The 22,166-nt window shown below is 35.9% G+C and overlaps 1 protein-coding gene across 1 annotated transcript in view; it reads right to left on the reverse strand.

Moving 5' to 3' along the window:
- EDIL3 (EGF like repeats and discoidin domains 3) overlaps window positions 1–22,166 on the reverse strand; it is a 481,313-nt gene that overhangs the window by 27,978 nt on the left and 431,169 nt on the right. The window lies entirely within an intron of this gene.

Here is a 22,166-nt window from a genome sequence, read left to right on the forward strand (position 1 = left end):
AAAGCAGTCTTATTGGAAGTTTTATATTTTGTTAAACTTCTGTTAGTGATTCAAAATAAAAAGTTTGAAACTAATGTTTGGTTCTTTTATCTAACATAGACTCTAGCTATTATTCAGTGAATTCAATTTTCTAGGAAAATTTACCAGCACCCTGAAACCATTTCATGATTGAATGGCTGGTATATCATTCTTGATGGTTTTCTTTGCAATCAATTCCACTAAACCAATGAAACTCTGTAACAAAATTAGTCTAAATATAAGTACATTCTTTCAGATGTAATAAGGAAACAAGAAACAAGTTTCCAGGTAAATTTCAATATTCTAGGACATGTTCCTTGGAAAATAGTTCATATTGATAATCACATTCTAAGAAATACATCGAAGGTGGGGGAGGGAAGGAGAAGGGGAAGGCTTTTGATGGAAACAGTAGATTGCATTAAAAGTCTACATACACTGTCACAAAAGAATAAGCTAGGAGATGAGTCCTCACTATGGTGCATCCCAACAATGTTGCAGCAAAAATCCTCATTTGCAGAAAGGAATAGGAAGCTGTCAAATTGTCCTTTAATCCAAATAATCTTGAATAAAATTATTGCCGTCCAAAAAGTGCAGATGAAGTAATTGCCATAGCCAACAGAAACAATAGCAGTAATGTCAGATCAGAACAACAGAAACATCAGCAGTAGAACATTTCTGTAGAGTTCAGGATGTGTTGAATCCAGTGTCATCATAGTTCTTGCAGATACATGTCATTGCAGTGAGGGGTGTACAGTTCATACAACTTGGTGTGATATGAGTGTGCAGTGAAAAATTAAGTTTATCCAAGATGGAGTGGGGGGGGGGTTACATTTTGCCCTCAGCTCCTGGGATGATAATCTCCATAAACCCCTGGAAAATCCTACGTGATAAAAGTGTCCTTGTGTGTACATGGGGGTCTTGAGTCACACAAGACAGCCCATGATAACAATGTGATGGATGGTGGGGGCTTTGTGTCACCTTGACCACCAGACGCTGGAGACTAAAGTTAGCCATGCAAGTGGTCAACCATATCTACATGATTAAACTTCAGTAAAAACTCTAACCATCAAGGCTGAGGTTCTCTTCCCTAGTTGGCGACACATGATTGTCGAGAGGAGTTACCACTGTCTGAGGTTCCATCGAGTGAGCAAATGACAGCTCGTGTTCAGAACCTTCCTGGATTCTGCTCCAGATGCCTCTCACTTGGCCATTTTATTTATTTATTTTTTACTTATTTTATCTATATCCTTTAACTATCATATACTGTAACTATCAATATAAGAGTTTCAGATGAATTCTATGTCTTTCTAGTGAATCATCAAATGGAAGATGGTCTTGAAGATCTCAGAACTCTCAACTGATACCAGGAGTGAGGGTGAATTTGAGAACTCACAACATTGCACTGAGCAATTGGTGTTCAAATGTTATAGGTTTCACAAGGCTTTTTGATATTTGCAACATTCACTTGTCTAAAAGAATTGTATTCAACACTTCCTCAACATCATATACCAAGCCTGTGACATATACTCAGGCTTCAAAATTGTGAACTTTTTTTTCCAGATTCTTTGAATAAACCCTGACATGACAAGCTATTAAAATATACTTACTGTGGTCCTGAGTACACTTTCTAAATCCTCTACTATTAGTTTCTACTCTTTGTTTTATTCTAATTTCTAGATGATATTAATTCTTATGGACAAAAACTTAATAAAACAAACAACTATTTCTTTAATATCATTTCTGCAAAGGTTTATATGTTCTTTGGAGAGTACTACTTTGGCCTTATATGGGGATTAATTTAAAATTCCCCGTGAAACTATAGTCAGGTTTTCTGAAAGCTACAGAGCATGGTGACATATATAAATAAATCTGTGTCATATTTCATATTTGATAACAATTTTTATAACTTTCAAATGCTGTTTTGTTCCATAAACCCTTTTAAAAATCTGGCTTGAGATTTCCTTGCTTTTCAAAACTCTCAATGAAATTATATGAGGTTTCCAAACTGCCTATCAAAAGATTTAACTTCAAAGGTCCAATTATAGAATATTTTTGTTTGATAGGGAAAGTGAAAAGAAAAATACGGGGATAAGTTCAATGTCTTTCTTCCTCTAGTACATGACTCATTTTAAACCATTAAAATGAATATATGCATTCTCTGAGAAAATTATTTCCACCCCATGGTTGCTCGCAGGAGATTTCCTGTGACTCTGAAGTTTCCTCTCTTTTGTAATTATGTCCTAGTAAGTCTTTGGCTAGAGGGAATGCTACATTGCACTGAACCAATACTGTTTTGCTTCATCCTCCTGGTAATATTTAGATCGCTGATTTTATCCCAAGAAATTTTTTATTCAACCACAAACTTGATGTTCACTTAGATCCCTTGAGGCATTCTTTGTGCTCTATTGTTCTTTCTTGTTAGACATTTGTTTTCAAAGTGCACCAATGCAAGATTCAAGTAATTGGACTTAAAATGCAAATATGTTGTCTTTTTTCTCTCCTACCTTGACAATAAAGAGCCTTTTATTGCTTTTAAAATCATCACACAATCTTCTTCATTTTCTGTAATTCATGTGAATGCTGTTGACTGATAGTTAATTCTTGATTGAGAAAGAGAGTTGTGATATGTTTCTAGAATTCCTTCTATCCTGAGTACTCTGGGAGTTTCAAGTATTGGGAAATGAGGAAATGGAACATCTTTGGGAGTATTTTTGAGAACTTTCAACTGCCTCTCATGGAAGGGCTCAAATGACCCAAAATGGCATGAGAATAAGGGATATATTGTTCCACTGTAACTTCTGTATTACTGGCAAGCAAGAATAGGTTATCCTGTGATTCCCTAGTCTAATATGAGAATGACAAATTGAGCTAAAGAATTGCTAAAGAAAATAAACAAATGGGACTTCATCAAGCTAAAAAACTTGCATAGCAAAGGAAACCATAAGCAAATCAAAAAGACAACCTACAGAATGGGAGAAAATACTTGCAAATAATGCTACCAACAAGGGATTAATTTCCAAAATATACAAACAGCTCATACAACTCAATAAAAAAACAAACAACCCAATAAAAAAATGGGCAGAAGACCTAAATAGACATAGATATGTCTCCAAAGACGACATACAGATGGCCAAAAAACACATGAAAAGATGTTCAACATCACTAATTATTAGAGAAATCAAAACTACAATGACGCAGCAGCTCATACCGGTCAGAAGGGCCATCGTCAAAAAGCCCAGAAACAATAAATGCTGGAGAGGGTGTGGAGAAAAGGGAATCCTTCTACACTGTTGGTGGGAATATAAATTAGTGTAACCACTATGGAGAACAGTATAAGGTTCCTTAAAAAACTAAAAATAGAGTCACCATATCCAAAAGTCCTACTCCTAGACATACATCTGCTCAAAACACAGATTCAAAAATATATATGTATCGTAATATTTATAGCAGCACTATTTATAATAGCCAAGTCATGGAAGCAACCTAACTGTCCATTAACAGATGAATGGATATGCACACATGCACACACAGGGATATACTCAGCCATAAGAAAGAATGAAATAATGTCATTTGCAATGATGGATCTAGAGATTATCATACTAAGTGAAGTAAGCTAGCATCCTAAGTTGCTTCAGTCATGTTCGACTCTTTGTGACCCTGTGGACCATAGCCTACCAGGCTCCTCTGTCCATTGGATTCTCTAAGCAAGAATACTGGAGTGGGTTGCCATTTCCTTCTGCAGGATATCTTCCTGACCCAGGGGTTGAACCTGTGTCTCTTACATTTCCTGCATTGGCAGGCAGGTTCTTTACCATTAGTAATATCTGGCAAGACCCAAGTTAGGCAGAGAAAGCCAAATGTAATATAATATCACTTATATGTGGAATCTAAAAAAAATGTTACATATGAACTTATTTGCAAAATAGAAACAGACTCATAGACTTTGAAAACAAACATGATTACCAAAAGAGCACTAAATTAGCAGTTTGGGATTAATATATATATATATATATATATATACACCACTATATATAAAATAATAAAATAATCAACAAGGACCTACTGTATAGCACAGGAAACTCTCCTCAATATTCTATAATAACATATGTGAAAAAAGAATGGATGTATGTATATGTATATCTGAATCCCTTTGTACACCTGAAACCAAACCCACATTTTTAAGTCAACTATAATATAAAATAAAAGCTAAGAAAAGAAAAGAAACATGCACCTAAATGCTCATAGCAGCACTATTTACCATAGCCAAGACATGGAACCAATCTAATTGTTCACTGCCAGATGAATGGATAAATAAGATAAGGTGTATAGATACAATGGACTATAACTCAACCATAAACAAGAATGAAATAATGCCATCTGCAGCAACATGGGTGGACCTAGAGATGATCATACAAAGAGGAGTAAGTCAGAAAGATAAATATGATACCACCTATATGTGGAATCTTAAAAAAGTGATACAAATGATCTTATTTACAAAACAGAAACAGACCCATAGACATAGAGAACAAACATAGTTACCAAAGGAGAAAGGTGAGGGAGGGATAAATTAGGAGTTTGGGAGTAGCAGGTACATACCACTATGTATAAAAATGATAACCAACAAGATCTTACTGTATATCACAGTAGGAGATATCTACTTCAATATTTTGTAATTAACCATAATGGAGAAGAAAAGGAACTGCTAAGATTCAACCCAGGCTTCCCTGGTGGCTCAGTGGGAAAGAATCTGTCTATCACTGCAGGAGATGTGGGTTCAATCCCTCGGTCAGGAAGATAGCCTGGAGAAGCAACCCACTCCAGTATTTTTGTCTGGGAAATCCCATGAACATCAGAACCTGGTAGGCTACAGTCCATGGGGTCGCAAAAAGGTCGGACATGACTTAGCGGCTAAACAACAACAAAGATTCAACCCAACCTGAGGAAAGGGGGAATGGGCCTGGGGACCAAATTCCACCTCCCTTCCTTCTGTGGTTTTCTAGCATAACCTTTGCACCAAGCAACTGGAGACCTGGCAGCTTGAAAAGAGCCAGAAGAACTCCTCAGAGAAATCACATGACTTTTATTAATAGGTGTTGACCTTGGAAAAAGATCCAGAGAAAAACCAAAGTAAAAGTTCTAACTCTGTTGACTGTTACCTTCCTTCCCCTCAACTGACTGGCATTTTGAATGTTCACTCTAAAAGTCAGTAGGTAGGACACACAACCATATTAACTTCTTTTTATGATGAAAATTTCCTTAAGTAACAAGAATATCCTAGGAAATACATCACATAGGATGACTGCCTATAAAGATTTATGAAACATAAAATATGACATTCTAAATTGTTGCTATATATTTAAACTATCTGCTTTCTAGCGACTGGGATCTTGATTGTCATAAGAAATATTCCAATAGGAGGGAATAAAAAAGAACTGGGAAAAAAATCTCTGCTTTTCAAAGATCTCTCTTTCTAATTCTCTATAAAAATACAGAACATCCTGCCTCTCTTTGGAAGCTCAATGCTCATCTCTCAGAATTTCCTAAATGACACCAGTCATTATGCATTTTATCAGAACAATCTATGCTATGATTTCAATCCCTTCATAGTAAATATCGAAATGAAATGATGTGATGGTAGAGAAATTGGTATCTGATAATTTCCACCCCACATTAGGAACCTTTTAATCACTGTGTGTCTCTTTGAAAAGTTTCACCTATCTTGGTCAGAAATGACTTAGTACAGAGCTATATGCATGAGAACAGCAGTGATTTAGGCATTCGGCCATGTGTCTTCTAAGCTAAAATAGTACTGAGGAGAAAAGTGTTAGGGAGAAGAAGATAATCCTGGATATGGATGAGGAGGTGGCAGAGGGGAATCTCAGAGCTGAAGCAGAGTGTGGGTGTGGGTGAGGTGTGGTTTGTGTGTGGGTGCATGTGTATTTAGGCACAGAAATAAGGCCTTTTCCTTTCTCTGCTCTTCTGTGTAGTCTCAGGAGACCATCTGGTTTAGCTGGGAAATTGGAAGATCTTTAATGGAGACAAGGCTGCAAGATTATGAGTTATGGGATATACTTATACTAAAATTGCACTGTTTATCTGAAATGCTAATTAACAGATGTCCTATTTGTCTAACCTCCTGCACTGCAGGCAGATTCTTTACCGTCTGAGCCACCAGGGAAGCCCCTGTATTTTATTTGCTAAATCTGGCAACCCAGGGAATCCTGGCCCTGAGTTGAGCAGGTACAAACTCTGTTTTGATCTGAACTGACTCCCGAGTCTTTATCTCAATGATGTAAGGGTTTACTGATTATTAAAAATATATTTGATATTCGGAAGGGAAGTCAAAAAGAAAAAAATGGTACAATATTGTATGTAAAAGTAACATTTTTACTCACTCAGGAGGAATGCCTCCTTTTATTATTAACATTTCATTTATCTGTATGAAATTAATTTTGCTTCTAGTTTTATGGTAAAGTAGGAAATTATTTCTATGTTTGGTCTTCCGGGGTATAGCAATTTGTTCACAGTTATAGAAAATGTGGGAGGAATGCCCTTTCAAGCAGGTATAATTCCTGGATTAATCTTTTATTTTTTAAAGATATATTTAAATCAGTTTTGTGCCTCAGATTATATCAGAAGCTTTTAATGATGAGAAATGCATTGCCTCTTTAATAAAGACCCCAAGGGGTTTTGCACAGACATGCATCTCAAGAGTGCACAATACATATTAGTATGTTTTCTCTTTGAGTTCTAACAAAAGGAAATGCATGAGTCACTGCCAAATGGGTCCTTTTATAGGGTGGTGGTAGAGTCAGAAATTCTTTTATGGTTTCCCATAAACATAGACCTGTAGCAGGTATTGTTTATTCTCTTTCAGATTTAAACTATGACAAAATAGACATAAATGTTAATTCATTTAAAAAGGATTAGAGACTTAATTGCTCAATATATTGTAGTTGATAGTGTGATGGAGGCTAGGAAAACTGACGTGTGCACTGTGTACAGTGTCCCTGAGGAATTATTACCTTTAATATTCATTGTTTGCTAATTACTTAGAAATGAAATGGATTCATATTTTTGCTGTATTTTAGTCAAAGGTCAATGCATAGTTCTAACAACCAAAATAATGACATGGTTTCTGTCTTATACTGACTAAGCACTCATTTTCACAGTAAAATTATCAGATTCACATTAAATAGAATTTTGTAATTTTTCTGGTAAAAAATAGTAAATTTTTTTTCACAGTTAAGCTCTCTTATTTTAATCAGGTTCATCACCTCCTTTTTATGAATAATAATACATGAATTTTTAACAATTTATTAAAGTTTGATGGCCTTGACCATTCTATTGGGAACCTATCACCATTCAATACACATATTTTTTCTTTTGTTGAAATTTAGTAAATTCACAGCACTCAAAAACAGTTTGCCTTTTGCCTCTCCTCCAAAAACTAATGTTTATGCCTTACAAATAACAATGAAAACACAACCATATGCAACCTATAGGCTGCAGCAAAAGCAGTTTCTTAGAGGGAATTTCATAGTGATAGAGGACTTCTTCAAAAAACAAGAACTCTAGTAAACAACCCAATATATCACCTAAAATAATTAGAAAAAGGACAAATGAAAATTAAAGTCAGCAGAAAGAAGGCAAGAATAAAGATCAGAGAGAAATAAATAGAGATTTAAAAACCAACAGAAAAAATGAATAAAAACAAGAACCGGTTCTTTGAAAGGGTAAACAAAATTGGCAAAGTTCTGGTGAGTCTCATTAATAAGAAAAGAGATAACCCAAATAAAATAGGAAATGAAAAAGGAGAAATAAGGACTGATACCACAGGAAAACAAACAAATAAACAACAAAAAACAGAATACAATGGACAATTTATATGAGAACAAATTTGACAATCCAGAAGAAATATACAAGTTTTTAGAAACATACTGCCCATCAAAACTGAATCAAGAAGAAACAGATAGTGTGAACAGACTGATAGCTAGCAGTAAACTAGAATCTGTAGTTAAAAACTCCCTACAAATGAAAAGTCCAGGACCAGATGACTTCACAGGCAAATTCTACCAAATATACAAATAATTTATGCTGATCCTTCTCAAAAGTCTTCTGAAAGACTGATGAGGAAGTGGAGGAAGCATTCCCAAAGACATTCTATGAAGCCACCATCATCCTGATGCTGAAACCAGACAAAGACATTACCAAAAACTAAAATGACATGCCAACATCTTTGATGAATATAGATGTAACATTCTCAATAAAGCTATTAGCAAACTGAATCCAGTAACACAAAAATATTATATGCCATGACCAAGTTGGATTCATCCCCAGTTCACAAGGATGGTTTAAGATATACAAATTACTGTGATATACCACATCAATAAAAGTAAAAACAAAAACCACATGATCATTTCAATAGGTACAGAAAAAGCATTTGATAAAATTCATCATCTATTCATCATAGAAACTCTTACTAAAGTGGGTATAGTGGGAACCTTATCTCAACCTAATAAAAGCTCTTTATGACAAACCCACCACCAATATAATACCTTGATGAAACTGAAAGCTTTCCTGCTAAAATCTTGAATAAGACATGAATGCTCACTCTCACCACTTCTGTCCAACATAGTATTGGAAGTCCTAGCCACAGAAAACAGTCAAGAAAAAAGTAAAAGGGATCGAAATTGGAAAGGAAGAGGTAAAAGGGTCTTTTTATAAAGAAATATGATACCGTATATAGAAAACTGTAAGGACTCCACACAAAAACTGCTAGAATTGATAAATGAATTCAGCCAGGTAGAAAGAGACAAGATTAACATACAGCAGTCTATTGCAATTCTTTACAATAATCTGAAAGGAAATATATATTAAAAAAAAAACCCTTTTAAAATCATATGCAAAAAAATAAAATAATTTGAATAAACCTGGTCAAGAAGGTGAAAGACTCATATGCTAAGAAATATAAAACATTTATAAAAAATTGGAGATGATTCCAAGAAATGGAAAAATATCCTATGCTCTTGAATTGGAAGAATTAATTTTGTTAAAATGGCAATATTATCCAAAGCTATCTGTGGATTTAATGTGCTCCATATCAAATTACCCATGACATTTTTCACAGAGCTAGAACAAATAATCCTAAAATGTATATGGAACCATAAAAGACACAGAATTGCTAAAGCAATCTTGAGGAAACAGAACAAACCAGGAGGCATAACCCAAACCAGACTTCAGGCAATACTACAAAGCTACTCAAAAACAGTAACCAAATCAGCATGATTTTGACACAAAATTAACATATGGGTCAATGGAACAGAATAGAGAGCCTAGTAATAAACCCACACACCTATGGTTAATTAATCTTTGACAAGGGAGGCCAGAATATACAATGGTAAAAAGACTGTTCTCTTAGGCAAGTGATTTTGGGAAAGCTGGACAGCCACATTAAATCAGTGAAGTTAGAACATATCGTTCAACCATACATAAAAATAAAGTTGAAATGGCTTAAAGACTTAAATATGAGACACGACAGCATAATATTCCTAGCAGAGAATATATATTCTCTGACATAAAACGTACTAATATTTTTCTTACGTCAGTTTCTCAAGGCAATATAATTAAAGACAAAAATAAACAAATGGGAGCCTAGTCAAACTTAAAAGCTTTTGCACAGCAAAAGGAAGGGATAAGCAAAATGAAAAGACAATTTACAGATGGGGAGAAAATATTTACAAATGATGCAACCAACAAAGGATTAATTTCCAAAATATATAATTGAATAACAAAAATATAAACAACCCAATAGAAAAATGGGCAGAAAACCTAAAGAGATACATCTCCAAATAAGACATACACATGGCCAGCACGCACAAGAGAAGATGTTCAACACTGCTATTTATTAGCAAAAAGCAAATCAAAACCATTAAAATGTCTACAAATAAAAATGTTGGAGAGATTGTGGAGAAAAGGGAACTCTCCCATGCTGTTAGTGGGAATGTGTGTTGGTGCAGCCACTATGGAGGGCAATATGGAGATTACTCAAAAAACTAAAAATACAGTTGCCATACAATCCATCAACCCCACACCTGGGCATATATCCAGACAAAACTCTAATTCAAAAAGTTACATGCACCACAATGTTCATAGCGACACTTAACAATAGCCAAGACAGGGAAAAAGCCTAAGTGTTCACTGGCAGAGGAATGGGTAAAGAAGATGTTTTACACACACACATATATATGGAATATTACTGAGCAATGGAATATTACTCAGCCATGAAAAAGAACGAAATAATACCATTTTCAGCAATATAGATGAACCTAGAGAGGATCATACTAAATGAAGTAAGTCAGACAGAGTAAGAAAGACATCACTGATGTCACTTTTATGTGGAATCTAAAATACGACACAAATGAACCTATCTACAAAATAGAAACAGTCTCATAGACATGGAGAACAAACTTGGATTTGTTGAGGGGGAGGGCCGTACGGTAGGGATTTGCATTGGGAGTTTGGAGTTAGCAGATGCAAACTACTGTATATAGAATGGATGGATACACAGCACGGTCCTACTACAGAACACAGGGAACTCTATTCAATATCCTGTCACAGACCATAATGGATAAGAATATAAAAAATAGCATATGTAAATATTAAAAAATTAGGTTAAAAATAAGATACAAGGATATTTTTATAGCACAGGGCATATAGCCAGTATTTTTAATAACTTAAAATGGAGTATAACCTATAAAAAATCAAATCACTATATTGTACATGTGAAATTAAAAAATATATATATATATTTATGTCTTAATATTTTTAACTGATGCATAGGCTCATAGTTGGTCTAACATTTGATAGTCCTCACAGTACTTATCCAAGAATGAACTAAATAAAAGCAATTCTTTTCCATTAAAAAATATCTTCCTTATGCAACTGTGCCTCAAAATACAGAAGTCAAACATGAACATGAGACATTCAGAATTTTCAGTGAGGAAATTTTTATTAATTTTTGATGAGTGATGGTGGATTAGAAAGACAAAAATCATGCAATTTTAAGTTGTCTGGTATTTGAGTATTGGGATAATAAGACCATAAAGCCAGTAATCATAAAAAAATATTATTTTTTACTAATGAACATTTTACTTGAATAACTATATAACATATTCCCTGTGCTTTTCACACATTTTTGTTTTTATTCATGCAGAAACATCTGTTGACTAGAAAGACTATATTGTTTCAGACTTTAAGGTAGTTTATCAAATTTTCTTAAAATAAAGAAGTTGAGTTTTATACATAAATGAGACATATATAATTAACACAAAGAACAAACATATTTGTTCCTCATTCCTGCATTTCTCTGTATTGTTTTCTCTTTTCCCTATAAACTTCCCTATAAACTGAGAATGATGTTCCCCAGCATCTGTGCTGGGATGTTACCTGTCACTAAATATGAGTCATAGCGGCAGGGATGTATTTCCTCCTCCAACACACTCCCAAATTGGTGAGTTTTATGGATCTTGTACCTGATGTTTGATTGCTTTTTTTTTCGTCTATTATCTGATGATATGTCCTTAGAGAAGCACTCTGCTTTCCCTTTTTGTTTTAAATGAACACTAAAACTCCAAATGTCTTCTAAGATATTTAAACACTTCACTGGCCAGAACTAACCACATATTTTACATTGCTAGTTTTTAATATTATAGAATGTGAACTGACATACAAAAGAGTTTTCTTTGCAACTTCAAAATTGATCCATGAAGAAAGACAACTAGGTTTCTAATTCTGTCTCCAAATAAACCTAATGTCTTTTTAAAATTATCGAGCGCCTTATGATACACTGGCCCCTGACTACTCCTGTGGCTACTCTATCACTCTAGCTTGTCCTTACTTCTAACAGACAGGTGGTTACTTGACTGTACACTTGTAGTTCCTTACTAACGAACCCTCTCCCTGTTCACCTCCATCCCATAAGCCCCATTTCCTGTTCCTTTCTTTCTCTTCTGCTCTTAAACTCTTCATCACCCTAGGTTCAGGAACAGACATCTTTGAGTAGGCAGACCATCTGGAGCTTGCGTTAAACATGGAAATGGAAACAGAGGTCTTTTTACAGTTGATCCAGCCCTTTTGCCTCTGGACTTGCATCTGGGCTTTGGCCTTGTTTCTGACCCCAATCCCCCACATCACAACTGACTTTATGTGAGTCCCCACCAATGTACATTGCAGCACTGTTTATAATAGCCAGGACATGGAAACAACCTAGATGTCCATCAGCAGAGGAATGGATAAGAAAGCTGTGGTACATAAACACAATGGAGTATTACTCAGCCATTAAAAAGAATACATTTGAATCAGTTCTGATGAGATGGATGAAACTGAAGCCGATTATACAGAGTGAAGTAAACCAGAAAGAAAAACACCAATACAGTATACTAACACATACATATGGAATTTAGAAAGATGGCAATGATGACCCTGTATGCAAGACAGCAAAAAACACACAGAAGTGTATAGCGGACTTTTGGACTCAGAGGGAGAGGGAGAGGGTGGGATGATTTGGGAGAATGGCATTGAAACACGTATACTATCATGTAAGAATCAATTGCCAGTCTATGTCAGATGCAGGATACAGGATGCTTGGGGCTGGCGCACGGGGATGACCCAGAGGGATGTTATGGGGAGGGAGGTGGGAGGGGGGTTCATGTTTGGGAACGCATGTACACCCGTAGTGGATTCATGTCAATGTATGGCAAAACCAATACAGTATTGTAAATTAAAATAAAGTAAAAATAAAAATTAAAAAAAAGAAAAAAAAAAAACCCCTTATGTTCTTTATGTACCATGAACAACTGCTTTCACAGTGCTCACTGGTGAAAATATGCTACTTTCTGAATTTAAATTTGTTCACTATGGCTGCCCTTTCCCAATCCAACAGGCAGACCTTGCTCTGCAAACAACATTCCCTTTGATGAGTCAGTTCTTCACTGGAATACTTTCTGAGATGTGGTCTTTTTGGTCAGTGACCTAAGCAAAATTTACAGGGATCCCATATTTTTGGCATGATTTTAAAAGCTATATAAGGAATTGGGTTTCCCAGGTGGTGCTAATGGTAAGAATCTGTCTCTCAATGCAGGAAGCACAAGAGACTCAGGTTTGATCCCTGGGTCTGGAAGATCCTCTGGATTAGGAAATGGCAACCCACTCCAGTATTCTTTCCTGGAAAATCCTATGGACAGAGGAGCCTGGAAGGCTACAGTCCATGGGGTCACAAAGAGTCAGACACAACTGAGCACACAGCACACACACATCAGGAACTAAGAAGAGGTGGCAAGGATACACAGAAGAACTGTACAAAAAGGGTCTTAATGACCCAGATAAACATGATGGTGTGGACACTACCTAGAGCCAGACATCATGTAGTGGGAAGTTGAGTGGGCCTTAGGAAGCATTACTAAGAATAAAGTTAGTGGAAGTGATGGGATTCCAGCTGAGCTATCTCAAATCCTAAAAGATGATGCTGTGAAAGTGCTGCCAGGAATATGCTATCAAATTTGGAAAACTCAGCAGTGACCACAGGACTGGAAAAAGTCAGTTTTCACTCCAATCCCAAAGAAGGGTGACATCAAAGAATGTTCAAATTACTATACAATTGTGCTCGTTTCACATGCTAGCAAAGTAATACTCAAAATCCTTCAAGGATTTTGAAGCCTAGGCTTTAGCAGTTCATGAACCAAGAACTTCAGATGTGCAAGCTGATTTAGAAAAGGTGGCAGAACCAGAGATCAAATTGCCAACATTTGCAGGATCACACAGAAAGCAAGGAAATTCTGGAAAAACATTTATTTCTGCTTCATTGACTATCCTAAAGCCTTTATTGTGTGGATCACAACAAACTATGGAAAATTCTTAAAGAGATGGGAATACCACACCACCTGACCTGTCTCCTGAGAAACCTGTATGCAGGTCAAGAAGCAACAGTCAAAACCAGACATAGAACAATAGACTGCTTCAAAACTGAAAAGGAATACATCAAGGCTGTATATCGTCATTCTCTCTATTTAACTTACATACAGAGCACATTATGCAAAATGCCAGGATGGATGAATCACATACTGGAATCTAGACTGCAGGGAAAAATATCAATGACCTCAGATATGTAGATGACGCCACTCTAATGGCAGAAAGTGAAGAGGAAATAAAGAGTCTCTTGATTAGGGTGAAAGAAGAGTGAAAAAGCAGGCTTAAAACTCAACATTCAAAATCTAAGATCATGGCATCAGATTACATCACTTCATGGCAAACAGAAGGGGAAAAAGTGGGAATGGTATCTGGTTTTATTTTCTTGGGCTCCAAAATTACTGTGGATAGTGACTGCAGCCACAAAATTAAAAGACGCTTGCTCTTTGGAAGAAAAGGTATGACAAATCTAGACAGCATATTAAAAAGCAGAGAAATCACTTTGCTGACAAGACAAATATCCATATAGGCAAAGCTATGATTTTTCCAGTAGTCATGTATGGATGTGAGAGTTGGACCATAATGAAGGCTGAGTGCAAAAGAATTGATGCTTTTGAATTCTGGTATTGAAGAAGACTCTTGAGAGTCCCTTGGACATCAAGGAGAAGAAAATTGTCCATGCTAAAGAAAATCAACCCTGAATATTCACTGGAGGAACTGATGCTAAAGCCAAAACTCCAATACTTCGGCCATCTGATGTGAACAGCTGACTCACTGTAAAAGATCCTGATGCTGGGAAAGATTGAGGGCAGGTGTAGAAGAGGGCAACAGAAGATGAAGTGGTTGCATGACATCACCAACTCAATGGACAAAGTTTGAGCAAACTCTGGGAGATGGTGATGGACAGGTAAGCCTGGTGTGCTGCAGTTCATGGGGTCACAAAGAGTCAGACACAAATTTGTGAATGAACAACAACAACAAGGAATTACAGGGCTTCTTTGAATTTTAAAGTTAGTGTATATATTGAAATAACTGAACTTTTAATCTTTTAATCCCTTAATTCCATGAAGTTTTTATTGCATTAAAAGTGGAATTGTAACATTAACTGTTACCTCCCTCTATCTACATGCAGGTCAGGAAGCAACAGTTAGAACTGGACATGGAACAGACTGGTTCCAAATAGGAAAAGGAGTACGTCAAGGCTGTATATTGTTACCCTGCTTATTTAACTTCTGTGCAGAGTACATCGTGAGAAACGCTGGGCTGGAAGAAGCACAAGCTGTAATCCAGATTGCCGGGAGAAATATCAATAACCTCAGATATGCAGATGACACCACCCTTATGGCAGAAAGTGAAGAGGAACTAAAAAGCCTCTTGATGAAAGTGAAAGAGGAGAGTGAAAAAGTTGGCTTAAAGCTCAACATTCAGAAAACTAAGATCATGGCATCTGGTCCCATCACCTCATGGGAAGTAGATGGGGAAACAGTGGAAACAGTGTCAGACTTTATTTTTTTGGGCTCCAAAATCACTGCAGATGGTGATTGCAGCCATGAAATAAAACGACACTTACTCCTTGGAAGAAAAGTTATGACCAACCGGGATAGCATATTAAAAAGCAGAGACATTACTTTGCCAACAGTCTGGCTAGTCAAGGCTATGGTTTTTCCTGTGGTCATGTATGGATGTGAGAGTTGGACTGTGAAGAAAGCTGAGCGCTGAAGAATTGATGTTTTTGAACTGTGGTGTTGGAGAAGACTCTTGAGAGTCCCTTGGACTGCAAGGAGACCTAATCAGTCCATCCTAAAGGAGATCAGTCCTGGGTGTTCATTGGAAGGACTGATGCTGAGGCTGAAACTCCAATACTTTGGCCACCTGATGCGAAGAGTTGACTCATTGGAAAAGACCCTGATGCTGGGAGGGATTGGGGGCAGGAGGAGAAGGGGACGACCGAGGATGAGATGGCTGGATGGCGTCACCGACTTGATGGACATGAGTTTGGGTGAACTCCGGGAGTTGGTGATGGACAGGGAGGCCTGGCGTGCTGTGATTTGTGGAGTTGCAAAGAGTCAGACACGACTGAGCGACTGAACTGAAGTGATCTACATCTACTCCTGGGCAGAGATATTTAATACAATTTAAAATTTAAAAGTGTCAGCTCATCATTGAACTTTATATTCTGCCAGAATATGAATATTCTCAGGTGGTGTCCTAAGTTTCAAAATCCTATAACACTCCCATTTATGTGAACATAGGCAATTTTGTATTCTTTACACCAACTATATAGTAGTCGGGTCCCATAATATTGAATTACAACAAGGGAAGAAAGCAGATAAAATTGTAAATAACAGCTGATACCAGATGGTGTTTATTTAAATAACACTGTACTTAAATTCAGACAATGCTGAAACTATATCCTTGTCTCTTTAACTTCCAATTAAGTCACTCACCAAATCCCTGAGTAAGTACACTACTGCGTCTATATCACGAATCTCTAGCAAATAGGGGCACAAGTCACTTGCTATTTTTAAATTCAAGTGTTTTGTGTGAAGTCAATTAATCCTTGGAAATCAGCTTTTCTTTCCCTTCCTGCCTTATTTGAATACAGCAAGAGGACTCTGAATGAATGAGATGAAGGGTGTCCATGCAAGATGGAGAGATTGCCCTTGATCTTGCTATTCCAAAGCATGTAGCTGGTCCTCCTTGAAAGACCAATTCACCCCTTTCATTTTATCCTGCTAGCATCCTCCTCATTGACTGCTCCTGAGGATTCCTTTTATTTACTTCCTAGTGAAATGAAGCAGGACCTTCTTTTCCTTACTCTGCATGTTCTCTGCCTGCTTTTTTCTGTGGAAAAACTTTAGCCCAGACTAAGTTTAATCAGAAGTGAGACAATACAGGAACAAAGGAAAACAGTCAAGAGAGACCAAATACTAATAACGTTGTCATTAAGTATAGCCCTTCAGTTGCTCCTCGAGGGCTATAGATAATATTGAGCTGTATCTTATGAGCTGTCTTTTAGATGCTGAAACTCACACCAGTCATGACATAAGCTGCCACAATTCCAAGAATTGGGCTCAAGGAAATGAGAACAAGCCAAACACAGAACTGAAGATTAACTGTACCTAAAATAATCAAGATGATGCTGGTCAGGCCACCAATGACCAATTTCAAGCCAACCGTCAAGAGTTGACTATTGTTTCTACATGTAGCCTTCTCCCTCTGCTAAGCTGCTTCTGCTGCTAAGTCACTTCAGTCGTCTCCGACTCTGTGTGACCCCATAGATGGCAGCCCACCAGGCTCCCCCATCCCCGGGATTCTTCAGGCAAGAACACTGGAGAGGGTTGCCATTTCCTTCTCCATCGCATGAAAGTGAAAAGTGAAAGTGAAGTCACTCAGTCATGTGCGACTCTTTGCGACCCCATGGACTGCAGCCTACCAGGCTCCTCTGTCCATGGGATTTTCCAGGCAAGAGTACTGGAGTAGGGTGCCATTGACCTCTGATTGTCAGGGCAGGAGTTGGCCTTTGGACCAGCATCCAAAATAAAGCAAACTTTCCTTTCCATCAGCTCTGCCTCTTTATTGTTTTTTTTTGAGTGGCAAGCAGCTGGACTCCACTTTTGGTTGCACTTAGGCATTCTTCAGGTTCTAAATTTCTGGTCCAAATCAAATTTCAGAGGAACAGCATGGGTATTGACTGCTGGAATGATGTCTTCAGTTTGCTTCACTGATGAGCTGGACTTTCAAGGCTTTAAGTATTCAAATTTAATTTCAGCTACCTGGGAGTGCTAGCGTCAGCAGGAAAGAGAGCATGCCCTGCGGCATTTGTAATTACTCTTGGATTTGAATATACTCTCCGATACAGATTTGCAGGCTGTATTAATAAGGACTGTTACGCTATTGCTCCTCCTTTTCACACTGAGTTGAGAAAAGAAAGGCAAGAGGGAAGGACAAGGAATTTTTTTTTTTTTTCTATTGGAGAGTCACAAACTTTTTGAAATGGACCTCTGTGCTACTTCTTTCCTAGAGTTGTTTTATCAAATAATACACTGGGTAGAGGATATTTTGATTCTTTAAAATAAGCTGAATGAATCAAAGTTTTTCCATCTTTCCTGAGTTCCTTATTAGGCTGAGAGTTCTTTGAGCCACTATGTCATATTCAGACATCCACCCCCCGCCCCTGCCACCTTACATATGGCATGGAGGAGACAGTAACTGCAGAACACGTATTTCACATTCTTCTAGATGCTTTCCCAGAAAATCTGTATTCCTAACTACTTAAATCTATTTAAATGTAAAATTTGTTTAAAACTAGTACCTGTAACTTTCTGGTGTTCATAAGAGAACTGGTAAACATATCAAAATCTAAACCTGCTTTTGGAAGCACCAATTCATATTGATTTCTACTGACAAATTAGAGGCCAAACAAAGCCCTAAGGAATAAGTTCCATTCTCATTAGAAAAATACAAAACTGCATTTAGTTCAGAAAGCTTAATTTGAGTTTTGGTATTGATTAGAGTCATCTTTGCTTATTATTTAAATTAGCTTAGGCTTTTGTAAACATTTAAATTCCCAGAGCCTCCCTGTAGAGTATGAGGCAGAGCCCAGAAAACTGTGTTTCTTAACTAGCTCCCCCATGAGTGTTATAATCAGAAAATTTTGGTAACTACTGAATTAGAGAGTTCGCCAAGTTACAGAATAGTTCTTGATGACTATGAAATTCATCTTTTTAAGAACCAACAAAAAGCAGGGTTTAGGATTTTCTTTTACAGAAAACCCAGAATGAAGTTGCAGTTTTTTAACTTATGTTTTTTTAAAAAAAAACCCGGGTAATTTCAGGGGAGAGACAAAATAGACTATTACCAGCATTTTTTTCTTCTCCCAAAGAAGAAAGCTCCCATGGTGTAAATTCAGGTTTAGTTAAAAACCATATTATGACTAATACATTGGTTCAGAAAACCAATTTTCATTTCTACTTTTTCCATAGAAGTACTCTTCCTGAAATTTATTATTTTGGCTTCTAACCTTAAAAATTAAATACAGAAAGTGTCTGTCAAATTTTGCAATTTTCCTGCTAAAATTTGCAGTAAAACAGCTCCAAGAGTACAAAAACAAATGTCACTTTCATGAGAGCAAAGGAACATTTGACTTTTAAATGAAAGAATCTGAATCCATGTTGGAAAGAAATACAAAATTAAATGTTAGAAAATATTGTAGACTAGAAAGAAAAAATATTGATAAGAATGTAGGGATTGTACTGAGAGAAGTATTATCACATGCTCCATAGCAAAAGATTTCATGGAGAATTTTGTTCAAAAATAGAATACTAAAGTCAATTCTTAAGAAAGCTCAGAGAAGGTAAATGAGAAAGTGACATTTTAATGATGAGAACAAGGCATGTCTATTCCTGCAAGTAACTTTTGTTGTATATGTACACACATACACACACGCACATTCATGCATATATTTAGATACTCCTATACATTGGAAAAGACTGATGCTGGGAGGGATTGGGGGCAGAAGGAAAAGGGGATGACAGAGGATTAGATGGCTGGATGGCCATCACCAACTCGATGGACAAGAGTTTGAGTGAACTCTGGGAGTTGGTGATGGACAGGGAAGCCTGGCGTGCTGCAATTCATGGGGTTGCAAAGAGTTGGACACGACTGAGTGACTTCACTTTCTTTCTTTCTATACATATACATAATTTTTCCTTGTCATTGTTTTCACGACATTAATCCTGTTTCTAGATCTACATTAGACTTCCACATCCATAGCCCCCAAAATTGATTAGAGGAAGTGTTGGGTAAAAACAGAAAACAAGATAGGTAACTTTTGTGAATATTTCCTTTGAAATGTGCATATATAAAGCATTTCACAGGCATACGTTTTGCCGTGAAACATTCATTTATTATATTTATATGAATGAAAGCTTGTGGTTGACTTTATACTTGTAAGAAATGAATTTATTGAAGACCTTTTCCTCTATGACAAGTAACCACAGAAAACAAGATATAAATAATAAGAATCAAGAGAAGATGGTTTATTCAACTTCAGAAAAGTTAATTGCTGAGTTGTGTAGGACCTCTTGAAAGAAGAAAAAGAACACTTCTATAAATATATGAAACTGAAGTGGCAATCCACTCCAGCACTCTTTCCTGGAAAATGCCATGGATGGAGGAGCCTGATAGGTTACAGTCTATGGGGTCGAAAAGAGTCGAACACGACTGAGCAATTTCACTTTCACCCTTAATTTCCTAGTATTAATAGTAATACCAACACAAAACACAACTACTTGGAGATATATATATATACACACACACATACATATAAATATAAAAACATACCTTGATTGGTGTGTATGTGTAAGATGCTTGTATTTCCAAGTGCTAAAAGAACACATGCAATCCATTTTCTCACTTATTTTATAAAATTCCCTTCTCTGTAGGAATGGAGATGTTTATGCCCTATACTTCCTTCTTATACATAAGGTATTTTTTTATTATGAGAGTAACTGCAGCATTCTTATGTTATTGGTTTATTGGAGCTAGTTGCTTTCTTTGGTAATAAATAGTGAACTTTTTAAGGTTTTTCTTCAATGTACCAATCTATAATATTAAAAACAGAACAGCTAAATCTAATTTTAAAACTACTAGTTATATTGGCTGAGTTTAGCCAGCTGTCATATTTATATTACAAACTAAAACAATCACTAAAATAAAAAAAAGTTATGGCAAATAAGTCAACAAATGAAACACAATGGAATCACTAAAAAAATTCAATTAATTCAAAAGAAGGCTGAAAACAGGAAAAAAAATGAAAGAAAAGATGAGATACAGAGGAAATAAATAACAAGATGAGATTTAAACCCAATCACTTCAATACTCATATCAAACACAAATGGTCTAAATGCTCCATTGAAAAGCAGAGATAGTTGAATTGGAAAAAAAGAAAAAATCTTATGCTGGATAGAAAAAATACATTTAAAATATAAAGCAGAAATAGTTAATAGCAAAAAGATGGAGAAAAACATATACCAATGCAGTACTAATCAAAAGGAAGCTAGAGTACCTCTATGGATAGGAGCAAAGTACATTTCAAAGCAGAAATACCACAGGGAATTAAGAAGGTCCTATTCTAATGATAAAAGTTATTTGATCAAAAACATATTACAACCCTAATGATTCATATATTTTTTAACAGACTTTCAAAATACATATATATACAATATAACTGCCAGGAGAAATAGAGAAATCAACAATTGGGGTTGGAGATTTTCACATTACTGTCTCTGTTACTAATAGTACAAGTAGATAGAAAATCAGTAAGAATATAGGAAACCAGAACAACACTATCAAATTACTTGGCCAACTTGACAGCAAAATTTTGTGTACATTTTAGACTGAGATAATGAAATAAAATGAATTAATACACATATGTCCAATATATCAATTAATGAAATTTAAAAATTATTCACAAATAACAATTAAATCATATGCTTAATATAAATGGAGATAATGAAGTACTTCATGAGCACAATAGTTTACACCTCTTCCCTAAATTGGACTACATAAGGATTTTAATATTACAGATATATGCTTTTCAGTGAATACTGCATGAATTATAGATGAGAATACTTACCTTAAAAATAATTTTAAGAACTGTATAATTTATGAAAAATTACACCTTACAGAATATATTTTCACTCTTTACACATAAAAATGCCTACTGTAAAAGGTGAAAACAGGAATTGAAGGAGTTATTTGCTATAAATTATAGCAGATATTTGTCTACACAAAAAATTTGAAGACATTTTACAAAATATTCAATATTCATTCAATTGAAGATGCCTCTGATTATAAAACATGCCATTTTTTATATTCTTCTAGAAAACAGTAAGCTTCCAATTAAATTGTGATATTGAGATACACCAATTTCTGAGATGTTAAAGCTCAAAATATGTGTTTTCTGAGATGTTAAGTGAATGTGTCCATCCTGAGATGCTAAATGGGCATGTTCTGAGATATTAAAATGTAAGTAATTGTAGTTTTTGTAATCTAAAACTAAAAACACATCTCCCCTAAAATGAATTTCCTGTTAATTAAATTCAGACTTTGTAGACCTATTGAAATAGCCACTCTGGTCTTAGTATTTCTGGGAAAATTAAATCTTCTACCTTGGATAT

This window comes from Budorcas taxicolor, chromosome 7, assembly GCF_023091745.1.
Source record: "Budorcas taxicolor isolate Tak-1 chromosome 7, Takin1.1, whole genome shotgun sequence".
In the NCBI taxonomy this organism is placed as follows: domain Eukaryota; kingdom Metazoa; phylum Chordata; class Mammalia; order Artiodactyla; family Bovidae; genus Budorcas; species Budorcas taxicolor.